This window comes from Lepidochelys olivacea, assembly GCF_965140295.1.
Source record: "Lepidochelys olivacea isolate rLepOli2 genome assembly, chromosome: 3".
Classification (NCBI taxonomy): domain Eukaryota; kingdom Metazoa; phylum Chordata; order Testudines; family Cheloniidae; genus Lepidochelys; species Lepidochelys olivacea.
In genome coordinates this window covers 71,518,559-71,535,939 of record NC_140413.1, presented here as the reverse complement: position 1 = coordinate 71,535,939, position 17,381 = coordinate 71,518,559, and the positions used below count along the sequence as shown (strand labels likewise).

The window sequence follows — 17,381 nt, the reverse complement described above, 5'->3', positions numbered from 1 at the left end:
AGTGCTATTTCATGAAACACAAAAATGTTTCTCAATGTTACTATTTATTTCAGATTAAGTAACCTGCAATTGCTAATAGAAAAGGTGAACATATGCAGCTCTCTGTCAAGGATAATGAGACAGAAAATGTATCATGAAGGCAAGAGTTATACAAACAATCTAAAAAAGTTCCAAAGCCTCTCCCATCCCATTCACCAGCATTTACATTTGCTAAAACTATAAGCCATTTGCTGAAAGAAAACTATATAGCAAATTAGATCCTGCCACATAGCCAGTGATCACTTAACACAGAGTTATGCCAACAACAGCTGCTTAAACTTTTATAGTACCTTATCATTACAAGCCATCTCAAGGTGCTTCATAATATAACATTAAAACTGAAGGTTAATCCATTTTGTAGATTTGCTGTTTAGATAAAATCTAATGGACCAAATTCATCCCCTGTGTAACTTCCAAGATCTCAGGAGAGTTCCAGAAAGGATTAATGTGGTCCATTGAAAACAAATATGTCTTATGTTTAGAGCGAAAAAGGAACTTTCACACTAGAGCAAAAGGAGGCAGAGAGGAAGGCAATTTATTGCCCTGCCTTTTTAATAATCCCTTTGCTATTATTTCAGATATTTGGATTTGAATAAGTGCTTATTATTATTCCTTCATATCAGTTTGGTCATCTGCTTGATCTTGCTGTGACACCACAACCTTGCCTATATGTAGGTGCCACTATGCCATCTATTGTGATGGAAATGAATGTGATTTTAAAAAATCAGCATTACAGGTTCCCTGTAAGATTAAGAAGGAAAAGAGGATGAGCTGGGAAGAAACAAATCCCCATTTAAATACAAATAATTTTGACAATCAGCAAACATGCTAATTCTAAATGAATAAATACATTCCTTCATCTTTGAATAGGTAAAACTTTAAAATAATTCTCCTGAAAGTCTTTTACATAAAGCAAATGCAGTCATTACTGATATCATTAAGCAATGACACCCATAAGGCAGATAACAGGTAAAAGAGTGATCACTCAGAATGGCATATTTCAGCACTGAAGATTCATAGATTATAAAGGTCAGAAGGGAAAGCAGTGGTCTGACCTTCTCCATAACGCAGACCATAGGACTTCCCTGAATTAATTCCTGTTTGAACCAGAGCATCTTTAAAAAAAAAATCTAATCTCAATTTTATGATTTTCCTTGATGGAGAATCAGCCACAACCCTTCTTGTTCTTCCAATGGTTAATTACCCTCACTTAAGAATTTGCATTCTATTTCTAGGGTATGTCTACACTATGAAATTAGGTTGAATTTATAGAAGTCGGTTTTTTAGAAATCGTTTTTATATAGTCAGTTGTGTGTGTCCCCACACAAAATGCTCTAAGTGCATTAACTCGGCAGAGTGCTTCCATAGTACCGAGGCTAGCGTAGACTTCCGGAGCATTGCACTGTGGGTAGCTATCCCATAGTTCCCGCAGTCTCTGCCCGCCCATTGGAATTCTGGGTTGAGATCCCAATACCTGATGGGGCAAAAACATTTTCACGGGTGGGTCTGGGTACGTCATCAGGCCCTCCCTCCGTGAAAGCAATGGCAGACAATCGTTTCACACCTTTTTTCCTGAGTTACCTGTGCAGATGCCATACCACGGCAAGCATGGAGCCTGCTCAGCTCACTGTCACCGTGCGTCTCCTGGGTACTGGCAGACGCGGTACTGCATTGCTACACAGCAGCAACCCATTGCCTTGTGGCAGCAGACAGTGCAATAGCCCTGATAACCATCGTCCTCATGTCCGAGGTGCTCCTGGCCGCCTCGGTAAGGTCAGTCAGGAGCACCTGGGCAGACATGGCTGCAGGGACTAAAATAGGAGTGACTCGACCAGGTCATTCTCTTTAGTCCTGTCGGCAGTCCTATTGTACCGTCTTCTGCCGAGCAGCCAGGAGATGAGGATGGCTAGCAGTCCTACTGCACCATCTGCTGCCAGCCAAAGATGTAAAAGATAGATGGAGTGGATCAAAACAAGAAATACACCAGATTTGTTTTGTATTCATTTGCTCCCCCCTCCCTCCCTCCAGGAAATCAACGGCCAACAATCGTTTCATTGAGGTCTGTGAGGGGCACCTTGAAAAGGTTAATGGAGATTCAGTCCTGCCTGAAATACCAAGGGGAGGGATAGCTCAGTGGATTGAGCATTGGCCTGCTAAACCCAGGGTTTTGAGTTCAATCCTTGAGGGGGCCATTCTGTTGATTTTAATTCCCTGTAAGCCAACCCTGTAAGCCATGTCATCAGTCGCCCCTCCCTCCGTCAGAGCAATGGCAGACAATCATTCCACGCCTTTTTTCTGTGCAGATGCCATACCATGGCAACCATGGAGCCCACTCAGATCACTTTGGCAATTAGGAGAACATTAAACACCACGCGCAATATCCAGCAGTATATGCAGCACCAGAACCTGGCAAAGTGAAACCGGGCGAGTAGGCGATGTCAGCGCGGTGACGAGAGTGATGAGGACATGAACACAGACCTCTCTCAAAGCAGGGGCCCTGGCAATGTGGGCATCGTGGTGCTAATGGGGCAGGTTCATGTGGTGGAATGCCAATTCTGGGCCCAGGAAACAAGCACAGACTGGTGGGACCGCAAAGTGTTGCAGGTCTGGGACGATTCCCAGTGGCTGCGAAACTTTTGCATGCATAAGGGCACTTTCATGGAACTTTGTGACTTGCTTTCCTCTTTCCTGAGGTGCAAAAATACTAAGATGAGAGCAGCCCTCACAGTTGAGAAGTGAGTGGCAATAGCCCTGTGGAAGCTTGCAACACCAGACAGCTACCGGTCAGTCGGGAATCAATTTGGAGTGGGCAAATCTACTGTGGGGGCTGTTGTCATGCAAGTAGCCAACGCAATCAAAGATCTCCTGTTATCAAGGGTAGTGACCCTGGGAAATGTGCAGGTCAGAGTGGATGGCTTTGCTGCAATGGGATTCCCTAACTGTGGTGAGGCCATAGACAGAACCCATATCCCTATCTGGGCACCAGAGCTCCATATCCCTATCTTGGCACTGGAGTACCAAGCCAGCGAGTACATAAACTGCAAGGGGTACTTTTCAATAGTGCTGCAAGCACTGGTGGATCACAAGGGACTTTTCTCCAGCATCCACGTGAGATGGCCGGGAAAGGTACATGATGCTCGGATCTTCAGGAACTCTGGTCTGTCTGAATGGCTGCAGCAAGGGACTTACTTTCCAGAACAGAAAATAACCGTTGGGAATGTTGAAATGCCTATAGTGATCCTTGGGGACCCAGCCTACCCCTTAATGCCATGGCTCATGAAGCAGTAGTCAGGAGCTGTTCCTGGGCAGTAGTCAGGAGCTGTTCAACTACAGGCTGAGCAAGTGCAGAATGGTGGTAGAATGTGCATTTGGACATTTAAAAGTGCGCTGGTGCAGTTTACTGACTCGGTTAGACTTCAGCGAAACCAATATTTCCACCGTTAATACTGCTTGCTGTGCGCTCCACAATATCTGTGAGAGTAAGGGGGAGACGTTTATGGCGGGGTGGGAGGTTGAGGCAAATCGCCTGGCTGCTGGTTATGTGCAGCCAGACACCAGGGCAGTTAGAAGAGCACAGGAGGGTGTGGTGCGCATCAGAGAAGCTTTGAAAACCAGTTTCAGGACTGGCCAGGCTACGGTGTGAAAGTTCTGTTTGTTTCTCCTTGATGAAACCCCCCACTCCTTGGTTCACTCTTCTTCCCTATAAGCTAACCACCCTCCCCTCTTCCCTTCGATCACCGCTTGCAGAGGCAATAAAGCCATTGTTGCTTCATATTCATGCATTCTTTATTAATTCATCACATAAATAGGGGGATAACTGCCAAGGTAGACCGGGAGGGGTGGTGGAGGAGGGAAGGACAAGGCCACACAGCACTTTAAAAGTTTAAAAAACTTTAAAACTTATTGAATGCCAGCCTTCTGTTGCTTGGGCAATCCTCTGGGGTGGAGTGGCTGGGAGGCCGGAGGCCCCCCCACTACTTTCTTGGGTGTCTGGATGAGGAGGCTATGGAACCTGGGGAGGAGGGCAGTTGGTTACACAGGGGCTGTAGCGGCGGTCTGTCCTCCTGCTGACTTTCCTGCAGCTCAACCATACTTTGGAGCATATTAGTTTGATCCTCCAGCAGCCTCAGCATTGAATCTTGCCTCCTCTCATCACGCTGCTGCCACCTTTCAGTTTCAGCCCTCTCCTCAGCCCGCCACTTACTCTCTTCAGCCCGCCAGCTCTCCTCCCTGTCATTTTGTGCTTTCCCTGCACTCTGACATTGTCTGCTCCACGTATTCGTCTGTGCTCTGTCAGTGTGGGAGGACAGCATGAGTTCAGAGAACATTTCATCGCGGGTGCTTTTTTTTTCACCTTCTAATCTTTGCTAGCCTCTGGGAAGGAGAAGATTCTATGATCCTTGAAACACATGCAGCTGGTGGAGAAAAAAAAAGGGACAGTGGTATTTAAAAAGACACATTTTATAGAACAATGTGTACACTCTTTCACGGTAAACCTTGCTGTTAACATTACATACATAGTACATGTGCTTTCATTCCAAGGTCTCATTTTGCCTCCCCCCACCACGTGGCTAGCCCCTTCTCCCTCCCCCCTTCCTGTGGCTAACAGCGGGGAATATTTCTGTTCAGCCACAGGCAAACAGCCCAGCAGAAACGGCCACCTCTGAATGTCCCCTTAAGAAAAGCACCCTATTTCAACCAGGTGACCATGAATGATATCTCACTCTCCTGAGGATAACACAGAGAGATAAAGAACGGATGTTGTTTGAATGCCAGCAAACACACACTGCAATGCTTTGTTCTGCAATGATTCCCAGCTATGTGCTATTGGCCTGGCGTGGTAAAGTGTCCTACCATGGTGGACGGAATAAGGCTACCCTCCCCAGAAACCTTTTGCAAAGTCTTTGGGAGTATATCCAGGAGAGCTTTATGGAGATGTCCCTGGAGGATTTTCGCTCCATCCCCAGACACGTTACCAGACTTTTCCAGTAGCTGTACTGGCCGTGAATGCCAGGGTAAATTAATCATTAAACATACTTGCTTTTAAACCATGTATACTATTTAAAAAGGTACACTCACCAGAGGTCCCTTCTCCACCTAGCGGGTCTGGAAGGCAGCCTTGGGTGGGTTCAGGGAGTACTGGCTCCAGGTCCATGGTGAGAAACAGTTCCTGGCTGTCAGGAAAACCAGTTTCTCTGCTTGCTTGCTGTGAGCTATCTACAACCTCATCATCATCATCTTCCTCGTCCCCAAAACCTGCTTCCGTGTTGCCTCCATCTCCACTGAAGGAATCAAACAACACGGTTGGGTAGTGGTGGCTGAACCCCCTAAAATGGCATGCAGCTCATCATAGAAGCGGCATGTTTGGGGCTCTGACCAGGAGTGGCCGTTTGCCTCTCTGGTTTTCTGGTAGGAGTGCCTCAGCTCCTTAAGTTTCACGCGGCACTGCTTCGGGTCCCTGTTATCGTCTCTGTCCTTCATGCCCTGGGAGATTTTGAGAAATGTTTTGGCATTTTGAAAACTGGAACGGAGTTCTGATAGCACGCATTCCTCTCCCCATACAGCGATCAGATCCCATACCTCCTGTTTGGTCCATGCTAGAGTTCTTTTGTGATTATGGGACTTCATCATGGTCACTTCTGCTGATGAGCTTTGCACTCACCTGCAGCTTGCCACGCTGACCAAACAGGAAATGAAATTCAAAAGATCGTAGGCCTTTTCCTGTCTACCTGGCCAGTGCATCTGAGTTGAGAGTGCTGTCCAGAGCGGTCACAATGGAGCACTCTGGGATAGCTCCCAGAGGCCAATACTGTCTAATTGCATCCACAGTCCCCCAAATTCGACCCGGCAAGGCCAATTTCAGCGCTAATCCACTTGTCAGGGGTGGAGTAAGGAAATTGATTTTAAGAGCCCTTTAAGTTGAAAAAAAGGGCTTCGTCATGTGGACGGGTGCAGGGTTAAATCAATTTAACGCTGCTAAATTCGACCTCAACTCCTAGTGTAGACCGGGGCTTAGTCTCAGTTTGTCAAGCATCAGCTTCCAGCCAGGATCCTGCTGGAAGGATTGGCTGGAAGGAGACCTGCAATAGTTGATATAAACAAGAGACCAAGAAAAGAGAGGGGACAAGATTTTCAAAAATGCCTGCCTAAATTATGCTGCTACATCTTCACTAAGGTACCAAAAAATTGACCTATTTTCAAAAGTGCTGAGGTGCCAGCATCTCCCACTGACTTCAAGCCACTTATTTCAGTGACTATATACAGAATTAGCTGCCTAATTTTAGAATTTTTTTTTAATGTTGGTTAGAGTCACTAATTGAGAAAGGTAACTTGTACCTTGTTCTTTTAGAGTTTTTTGAGTGGAGCTGGTCAAAAAATGATAAATATGTTTCATGACAATTTAATTTTTCAAACTTTTTTCAAATTTGAAAGTTTCTATATTTTTAATAAGGGGAAAAATGTTTTTTTGTCAAAATTCAGAAAATTTTGAAAAAAATAAACAGTGTTTTTCCTAGAAAAGGACATTTTTCACTGAAAAAAGGTTTCAACAATTTTTGACCATCTTTATGAGTAATACATATTAAATTAACATGAAACTGAATTGAACTCTTACAAAAATCCCTTTTTGAAAGATTTAATTAAAATTAAAAATTTAGTTCACTGTAGCGATACGTTTTAAATTCTCTGCTGACTAAATTTTGAATGATGTTTATTAACAAATTAGGTTTAGGTAAACTATACAATGTGGAATAGAATTTGATCCTTCATTTCTTCCACAAACGTAGCTCCTGCTGAACTCAGTGGTGGTTGCAGGTGTACAAAGAATGCAGGAATGGTGCTTTTGACAGGTGCCAGATGGAGATCACAGAAAGCATTAAACCTCTGGTTATGTGTAGCACAAAATTGGCAAAACTTGGGTTAAACTCACTCGGGAGCCCCCATGTACATCTCTTATGCCACCTCCCAAAAGATCCTTTGCCCATTGATCAGTCTACGTGGACAGGTTGGATTAGGGTTGCCGATTTTGGTTGAACATATTCCTGGAGGTTTCTTTAATTCTTTAATTAATCTTTACTTCCTGGAGACTTGAGAGTTGGCAACTCTGAATTGGATACTGGATACATACATGGAAAAGCAGGGAGTAATCCTTCCTGCTAGATTGTAAAGTGACTGGAGAGCCACTCTGATTCGTATAGGCAACTCGGGCTGCAACACCCCCATGTTTTATGTGGGGCTCTGCTCCTGGCCCAACGCCTGGGATCCCAACAGCTGGCCCAATGCCTAGGGTCCTGGATGCCAGCCCCAGCCTTGCTCCTTCTCCTGTCTACACCCCCACCCCAGAGCCACAGCCCTGCTCCCAGCCCCAGGTCTACGGAGCGGTGGGAGGCTCGGACAGGGGTAAAGGGGTGTAGCACCTCCACTATTAAACATGTTCCAGCGCCACTGCTGATTATGATATTTCAGCTCAATAGCGAAAGTAGCCACCATAGGCCATTTCATGTCCAGGGAGATAGGTGGGATATCTCTGACCTGACTCTGTGTGTGTCCATGCAAAGAGTTTATGGAGTGGAGGTCTCTGTGACCTGGGGGGATGAATGCCCTCCCTCTTCCCCCAAATGTTGTATCCCTAATTGATTCCACTGCCTAGAGGACCTCTGCAGCTATGTAATAGGGGGCTGGATTTAGCCCTTAACATGAAACTTGAGGTGCTGAAGTGATGCATAGGGCCTAGTACTGGGGTGAACTACACCAGGGAGATCCAACCTAAGGTATAAGAGCAGTTCAATCTCCATGTTTAATTCAATCCATCTCAGCTTAGATAGTCGGCAAGGGTAACATCTAATTTATAATGTGGTTACTTGTTTCATCTCCTAGGAACTGGTCTAAGGCCACCAGGAAACTATACAGCCAAAGAAAGAGGTGTAACATGACAACAACATTGGTCACAACTAACCTGTGCCAGATTTGAACCTATAGTTTAATGGTTAAAAGCTATGCTTCCTAGAAACAGAGCCATGAACCATCAAGTCCCCCTATATTTATATAATTTAACGTTGTTCTCAGAATATGCTCTCTTCCGTTTTCATTTCAAACATTTTGGGTTTCTGATGCATCCTCACAATAGGAATCACATTTTTAAATATATTCTCAAGATTGATTACTGCATTGATTACTGCATATATTGATTCTTTATGCCTCAGTGGGACATTGCACCATAAAGCATTTTTATTAATGATCTGGAAGAAGGGATAAACAGAGCATTAATTGAATTTGCAGATAATACCAAATTAAGAGGTGTTGCAAACACTACTGAAGCATGAGAAATACAAAGGGATCTAAAACCATGAGAAATGAATTATGGGCAGGAAATAACAAAATGAACTTCAGCCAGGAAAATTGTATACCAAATACACCTGGGGATTAATAATAATCCAAAACACAGATATTCAATGTGTGTGAGATACTTGCAAATACAGTAACACTGAATGGGACCCAGGGCTCTAAAGTGGCAGCAAATTAGAAACAAAGTGGCTTTGAGCTGCACATACAGCAATGCAATGTGACAGTGGAAAAAAAGGACAATTTTGTCTGTGTGCAATACACAGGATAATCAAATCATAGACCAAGGGGATGAGAGTCCCTCTCCATATGGCAATGTGAGACCATACACCTAGAATACTCACAGTACTGGGCACCTCATTATCAAAAACTGAAGGGAATTCAGAAGAGGGCAATAAAAATGATTTAAGCAGCTGGAAAGAGTGATTTATGAGGAAGATTAAAAGAACATGAACGGAATATATATACAGTATGGCAAAGGGGTTAGATACCCACTAGAATACTAGGAAACTCCCATCTTCTGTGAATCAGGCACAGAAGGGACATGTAACACACACTCACCAATGGGTGGCATACTTCCTCTGGACAGATGCCCTATTGCTTGAAGAACTTAAAATAAGGGTAAACATGTAACCCACTGGTCACTATGTGTACGTATCCCTCCCTGTGCGCAATCCACAGAGGATATTATGTCTGTTAGCTCCAGAAACTGGCTCTTTAGCTCAAGCTGTAGAGATTCCTGCTTTCAGCTGTGAGAGTACCTGACTGAAGCCGCACTGTGCAGGCCAGGATAATGGCTGTCACATAGGTATGGGCCTGCCTGGGATTCAATCTGTCCTGGGCCTCTGTCCAGAGGAAGTACGCCACTCACTGGTGAGTGTATGTAACATGTTCCCTCTGTGCCTGATCCACAGAGGATGGGACTCTCTTGCAGCCCCAAAAAAACTGCATAAGAATGGATTTGGCCCTAAAATGCTGCAATTTGCCCATTCCCAAGTAGCAAATGGAGTATAAGTTTTCGCCTAGTGAATTTACTTGTGTGGGAATTAAAGCGTTATGCATTTAATGACAGAATGGGGATGGGAAATAGTTAAGGCTACAATTTAGTCACGGATATTTTTAGTAAAAGTCATGGACAGGTCACAGGCAAAACCCAAAAAATCACAGCCCATGACCTGTCCATGACTTATACCATAAACACCCCCGACTGACTCTTGTGCGGGGGGGGGGGGGGGGAAGAGTCCAGGTGGGCTCGCTGCCGGAGGGAGACCTGGGGGGCCAGTGTCAACTCTGGCCACCACTGGGGGTGGGGAGCCCCGGGGGGCCAGTGGCTGCTCCGGCCATCGCCAGAAGGGGGCAGCCCCAGGGGGCCAGCGGCTGCTCTGGCCGCCACTGGGTTGGGGAGTCTCGGGGCCCAGTCACTGCTCTGGCAGCCCCGGGAGCAGTGGTCCCTGGGGCCAGCTACGTCAGCCACTGCTCAGGTGGTCCCCGGGCCCGCCAGAGCAGCGGCCGATGTGGCTGCCTGTGGGCTGCCTGAGCAGCTCACTGCAGAGCCACTCCAGCAGCGGCTGGTGTGGCTGTCACCAGGGCTGCCTGAGCAGCTGGTCCCGGGCAGCTCTGGGGTCAGCAACACTGGCTGCTGCAGAAGTCATAGAGGTCACAGGAAGCCACGGAATCTGTGACTTCTGAAACCTCCGTGACAAACAAGGAGCCCTATAAATAGTTTTTTAGCATATTTCCTTTACATAAAGAACTGTAAATTTGATAGAATGATTTTGATGAAATTTAGACACCTAACCTGTTTAGTGGGATTTTCAAAAGCACGTATCTGCCTATCTATATCTAAACACCTTTGAAAATCTGCCCCTACTTTTAAAAATCTATTCTCCCTCTTGCACCATCCTCTATATTTGTGTAATATCTTGCCAACTTTTTCCAAAGAAATGATAATGATATTGTGATCACCCTCCATTGCGCCTATCTCCTAACATCTTCACCTTTTTATGCCCTGTTACCAACAGGGAAGGTTCTTCTCAGCCCTCTCCACTTACCCCAGTGACTCCATTTCCTGTCCTCTTAAAACCTGTCAAGTCTCTACTTGGGTGCTTGTGTAAGCAGGGGAATAGTCCCGCTATTGTGGGGAACTTTCCTGGCTTCTGCACTACCCTGGTGAAGTGAGCTAGCGAAAGGATCTGAGTCCTCGCTCCCACTTCCTTTACCCAGTGGCCTCCCTGCCCTTGAGGACTCCCCTTCCACTCTCCTGTCTGGTAGAGTCCTCGTAACCCCAACAAGGCTGGGCCAGGATACCTGGGGGGCTCGACCCCCAACCCTGCTGTGGTCACCTAGGACAGAAGTTAGGGTGTCCCCACTCTGGGGTACTCTCTCTGCCCTGGGCACTTCTCTGACCCACTGACCATTACATACAAGTTAAAGCAAATGCAAGTTATTTAATCAACAATTAATTTTAAAAAGAATAAGGAAAAATGGGAAAGGTTAAAGGAAACACATCAACCCGCTCTGTGGCAGGGAACATCACACACAGTGTCTCGGGAATGTCAGGGCAGTTCACAGTCTGCTCCTTGTAAGTCCCAGGCCTTCTTCTTAGGCCCTGGCTGCGCTGCAGGGATGCTGTGGGTTGGACACTTGCTCAGGTGGTGGCCACACGCTCTCAGTGGTAGGACCCTTCTTCCCAGTGTCGCCCTTGCCCTGTTGGGGTTACGATCCAAGCCTGGCCTGCAGAGCCTCTTGGCTGAGGCGTCTCCCTATGCTGGGCCTGCTGCCCAGGGTCCCCCTCGCTCTCCCCAGCTGCTCACCACACCCAGCTCCGAACTGCTCCAGCTCCACCACTCTGTCTCAGCACTGCTGCTGCTCTGTCTCCAGCTACCTGGACTGCTTCTTTGGCCCCTCTGGCTCTGGTTGCTACAGCTCTGCTCCCAGGACAGGTCTGCTCTGCAGGCTGCTTCTGTGACTCTGCTCCCAGCACTGACCTGCTTCCTGGGCTGCTTTTCTGGCCCCTCTGGCTCTGGTTGCTGCAGCTCTGCTCCCAGGGCAAGTCCGCTCTCTCTGGGCTGTGCCTCTGGCTTTGGGGCTGCAGCTCCGCTCCAAGGACAGGGTCTGCTCTCTCTGGGCTGTTTTTCTGGTCCCTCTGGATTTGGCACAACTCTGCTCCCCAGCTTAGCTTGGGCCCCTGCTTTTTCCTTAGCTCAGCCCCACCCTGTCTGACCCAGGTAAATCCAGCTCACACGGAGGACGGGACCTCCCTGGCCTCCTGACTCCCTGATTAGCCTGCCCACCCTGTTATTCAGGCTGACCTGGAGCACTGGCCTCTCCCCATTGTTCCTGGGCACTGGCAGTCTCAGGGTCCTGATTTCCCCTTCCCCCTTTTTAGTACTGGGAGCTAGCCATTAAAACACCCCCACTGAATGTTAGTAAGGGGGCAACAGTCCCCTTACACTTGTATAGTGCTAGCATGATAGGGTATTGATCTGATTAGGGTTTCTGGAAAGTCTCAATAATTTTACTATTAATCATTGTTAATAATAGGATCCTTTAAGTGGTGGAGATTCAATCTGAACCTCTGCTTCCCCCACTCTTATTTCTTGTTTTCAGGAATTAGCTAGCTGGTCCACTCCCCCTACTGTATATGCTTAGAGGGCCTGGCAAGATAGCAGCACCTCTCTCTGCAGCACCTGGAGAGAAAGGCTCTTGTGCTCACTGTGTGAGCAACTGAGTTGTGATGGACTAGTTTAAAGGTTGGAGCAACAATCCAGCCTAGAAGTTATAACTGAATCAAGCGAGAATACGATCCAGGAGCAAAGCCAAAGTTCGGAGCCAGGAGTCAGAAGCTGAAACCTAACTTGAAGGGTTATACATAGTCACAGTCAGGAGGCATAGCCAAAGGTCAGAGCTAGGAGTCAGAAACCAGGTCAGTTTGGGGGAAGGGAAGAGACGGGAGGAGAGGGATAGCTCAGTGGTTTGAGCATTAGACTGCTAAACCCAGGGTTGTGAGCTCAATCCTTGAGGGGCCATTTAGGGATCTGGGGCAAAAATTGAGGATTGGTCCTGCTTTGAGCAGGGGGTTGGACTAGATGATCTCCTGAGGTCCCTTCCAACTTTGATATTCTATGAGGCTGCACGAGAGACAGCAAGGAGAAGACCAAGCATAGCTGCAGGTGGGGCCCACACTGAGCAGCTACTGTGCTTAAGTATCAGCCTTTTGACTCCTGCAGCCAATCAGGTGGCTAAAGCAATCAGATTTTATCAGGGCCAACTACACACATTAAGTTGCCAGGAAACTGGCTCTACTGCAGGCTAGCACAGGGCACAGTGTTACTGCCACTGCACTGACTTGACCTCTTTGGGGAAAAAAAGGGAATTTCCTTAACCCTGGTGGATTCTGGTGACATTTCTCAGTCCCAGAGCCAAAGCATGTAGCAGCTGCAGCAACAGAAAAAATAACCTTTCCATGCCTAAAGCTGCAGGGCCCATTTAAATGCTAGGCTACCTGGTTGGGGAGCAGGCACAACTGGCCCATCATCCTGAAGAAAGAGGTATGAAGGAGTGAAAAGAAGGCCACCACCTTAAGATCTGCGTGCTTCTAAAGAGAATGGGAGATGAGTGGAAAGGTTTGGAACATAAGACCAGCCATACTTGGTCAGACCAAAGGTCCATATAGCCCCGTATCCTGTCTTCCGACAGTGTCCAATGCCAGGCGCCCCAGAGGGAACGAACAGAACAGGTAATCATCAAGTGATCCATCCCCTGTTGCCCATTCCCAGCTTCTAGCAAACAGAGGCTAGGGACACCATCCCTGCCTATTGATGAACCTATCCTCCATGAATAGGGTCCTTCAAAATTCACGGTTCATTTTGGTCAATTTAATAGTCATAGGATTTTTTAAATAGTACATTTCATGATTTCAGCTATTGAAATCTGAAATTTTACAGTGTTGTAATTGTTGAGATCCTGACCCAAAAAGGAGTTGTGGGGTGGTTGCAAGGTTAGTGTAGTGGGGGTTGTGGTACTGCCACCCTTACTTCTGTGCTCCTGCTGGTGGTGATGCTGCCTTCAGAACGGGGCAACTGGAGCGCAGCGGCCGGAAGCCCAGCTCTGAAGACAGAAGAAGCGCAGAAGGAAGAATGGCATAGTATGGTATTGCCACCCTTATTTCTGCGCTGCTGCCTGTAGAGCTTGGCCCTCAGTCAGCAGCTGCCACTCTCCAGCCTCCCAGCACAGAAGTAAGGGTGGCATGGTATAGTATTGCCACCCTTCTGTGCTGCTGTTGATGGGGCGCTGCTTCAGAGCTGGGGGCCTGGCCAACGGCCATCACTCTCCGGCCACCTGCTCTGAAGGCAGCTCAGAAGTAAGGGTAGCAATACCATGAACCCCCCACCCCAAATAACCTTGCAATTCCCCCCCCCCCCCGCAACTCCTTTTTGGGTCAGGACCTCCAATATGAGAAATGCTGGTATCCTCTGTGATATCTGTATAGTATAGGGTAAAAGCATTGTGAGATCCCTTTGTAACTCTTCGCATTCTGCTTTGGACTTAACTATCTTGAATAGTTTTGTGTCATCTACAAACTTTGCCACCTCACTGTTTACCCCTTTTTTACTGATCACTTATGATTATGTTGAATAGGACTGCTCCCAATATAGACCCTTGGGGGACACCACTGTTTACCTCTCTCCATTCTGAAAACCACTGTATCTTTAATTTCTCTTTAACTTCCTCATTTTTGTGCAGTTCCCCTTTCTGTGAGCCATTGTGGTGTTTTCCCTGCCACAGGGATGTTAAATTTAATTATTTTATGGTCTCTACTATCAAGTGGTTCAGCAATATTCACCTCTTGGACCAGATCCTGTGTTCTACTTAGGACTAAATCAATAATTGCCTCTCCTCTTGTGAGTTTCAGGACTAGCGGCTCCAAGAAGCAGTCATTTAAGGTATCAAGAAACTTTATCTCTGCATCCCATCCTGATGTGACATGTGCCCAGTCAATATGGGGGTAGTTGAAATCCCCCATTATTATTGACTTTTTATTTTATAGCCTCTCTAATCTCCCTAAGCATTTCACAGTCATCATCGTGGTCAGGCAGTCGGTAGTATATCCTACTGCTATATTCTTATTATTCGAGCATGGAATTACTATCCATAGAGATTCTATGGTACAGTTTGGTTCGTTTAAGTTTTTTACTTCATTTGATTCTACACTTTCTTTCACATATAGTGTTACTCCCCTACCAGTATGACCTGTTCTGTCCTTCCGATATATTTTGTTCCCTGGTATTACTGTAACCCATTCATTATCTTCATTCCACCAAATTTCTGTGATGCCTATTATATCAATATGCTCATTTAATACAGGGCACTCTAGTTCACTCATTTGTATATAATCACTTATATATACTTGTATTTGTATATATAAGCACTTTAAAATTATTACTTTTTAGCTGTCTGCCATTATATGATGTAATTGATTGGGACTCTTTTTCATTTTATTGTTTCTCATCAGACATCCTACCCATGTTTTATCATCTTCCACCCTCTCTTCCTTACTAGGATATAGACAATCTCCATTAACAGATCTTCCCCTAAGGGATGTCTCTGTCCGAACCATGTGCTCCTCCAAACCTGGCAGCTTTCCCCCAGCTTTTAGTTTAAAAACTGCTCTCCGACCTTTTAAATTTTATGTGCCAGTAATCTGGTTTTATTTTGGTTTAGATGGAGTCCATCCTTCCTGTATAGGCTCCCCCTTTCCCAAAAGTGTCCCCATTTCCTAATAAACTAACCCTCTCCTCCCTACACCATCGTCTCATACACACATTGAGACTCTGCAGTTCTATCTATCTAACTGGTGCTGCATGTGGAACTGGAAACTTTTCACAGAATGCTACCATGGAGGTCCTGGACTTCAATCTCTTACCTAGCAGCGTACATTTGGCTTCCAGGACTTCTCTCCTACCTTTCCCTATGTCACTGGTACCTACGTGTACCACGACCACCAGCTCCTCCTCTCAGCACTACACATAAATCTGTCTAGATGTCTCCAGAGATACGCAACCTTTGCACCTGGCAGGCAAGTCACCGTGCAGTTCTCCCAGTCATCACAAACCCAGCTATCTATGTTTCTAGTGATCCAATCCCCTGTTACTATTACCTGTCACTTCCTAATAACTGGAGTTTCCTCCCCTTGAGAGGTATCCTCAGTACGAGAGGATACCATGACATCATCTGGAAGGAGGGCCCCAGCTAAGGAATCATTTCCCTCTGCTCCAGTTTGATGTTCTTCTTCTCTGAGACTTTCATTCTTCTCAACAGCACAGAAGCCGTCAGACTGGGACGGTGGTGGGACTGTTCTACTGTCTCCCAGAAAGTCTCATCTATGTGCCTCTCTGTATCCCTTAGCTCCTCCAATTCAGTCACTCTTGTCTCCAAAGCCCATACGCGGTCTCTGAGGGCTAGATGCTCCTTGCACCGAATGCACACATATGCCACCCACACGTAGGTCAGGTAATCATACATGCTGCATTCAGGGCAATAAACTGGATAGTCCTCACTCTGTTGCTGGACTTCTGCCTGCATTCTCTTTTCGTTCCTGCAGCTCGTTCCTTTATTGTTATTTTGTTTTTATGAGGGGTGTTTATTGCCTTAAGTTTAAAGAATGTTAATGAAATGTATCTAGCCCCTCCCCCCCACACACATACATTCTCCCACTCCCCCTCTAAACTCCCTTGGAAAACTCCACTGTTAGTTTCTTCTGTTCGTTAGATCCTCTGGTTGCTTAGTACTGGGATATAGAAGGCCATCAACTGTATGTGAAGAATCAGGGCGTGTTGGAAGATCTGTTGTAAGAAGGATTCAGACACACAATACTTCAACACAGACAAAGAGTAATTCATTTGAGAATAGGGACATTTGGACCTGATTCTGATTTCATACTGTTTTTAGTGGAATTACTCCTCATTTATACAAGTGTAAATGAGGTATCACACCCATTACCTAGCTATGTATTCTATCTCCTTAGTATCTATTTCAGTAGTGATATTGCTTTTACTACTTAGCAATGCATGCTGCTCCTGTTATATTAAAACATCAATTAAATTATATCAATTTTAATTAACATCTTCAGTATACTTTTTCCTCTGTGATTTTACGACTCCTACGACTGAATATTGCAGTTCAGTAGCATACAATATACAAGACTGAAAACACAAAACTAATTAGTATTTTTCACTGTGATCTCTATTTGTTGTTATAGATGGATTCATGCAACTCTGTAAAATTTGAAATCTACCGCTAAGTACAATCAGTCATACTAATATTTTTCTACAAATTGATTAGTGCAATATTGAATATTGACATCCTTCTACCACACATGAACAGCATTCATTAGCATTACCATGTGAATGACAATGAAGACAGATAAGAAAGGAAACTATCAAAATATATTGCTGTAATCGTACCGTGTCTTCTTGATCTCTTGGATCCAGCACTCAAGTGCATTATATCGAAGGGCTGTCTTCAGCAGAAACTGTTTGCAGTGTTGTTGTTGCCATGTTGGTTCCAGGTTATTAAAGACACAAGGGGGTGATGAGGTAATATCTGTCACTGGACCAACGATAAGCTTGAAAGCTTGAATCTTTCACCCACAGAAAGTTGGTCCAATGAAAGATATTACCTCCCCCACCTTGTCTAAGCAGAAATTGTCAGTGAAGGCTGAAGAACTGATTTATTTTCTCATCTAAAAATTGGCTAGTCATGAAAGGATTTTTAAAAATGTTCTGGTCCTCACTCCCCATAGAGTTAAAGAGGGGTGAGAAGAGCTTCTTGTAAACTATTATCTTATTATCTTCCTCCACTATTCACAGTCAATTCATGAAATTCCACATTACCCCTTACCTCAGCACAGCAGCTACATTCATTTCCAGTTAATCCAGGGTAAACCTGGATCTAGTCCCACAGAACAAGCACAGCGTGAGCCATTTCAACATATGCTGCCA

At 45.7% G+C, this 17,381-nt stretch overlaps 1 long non-coding RNA gene across 1 annotated transcript; it reads right to left on the bottom strand.

The window, feature by feature from the left end:
• Positions 1-3,975: 3,975 nt before the first annotated feature.
• On the bottom strand, positions 3,976-16,935 carry LOC311517328. The gene is made up of 3 exons (XR_014710668.1): positions 16,845-16,935; positions 5,119-5,321; positions 3,976-4,454 (listed from the first exon to the last, which is right to left on the bottom strand). It is a non-coding gene; the product is annotated as an uncharacterized lncRNA (long non-coding RNA).
• Between the last annotated feature and the right edge of the window lie 446 nt (positions 16,936-17,381).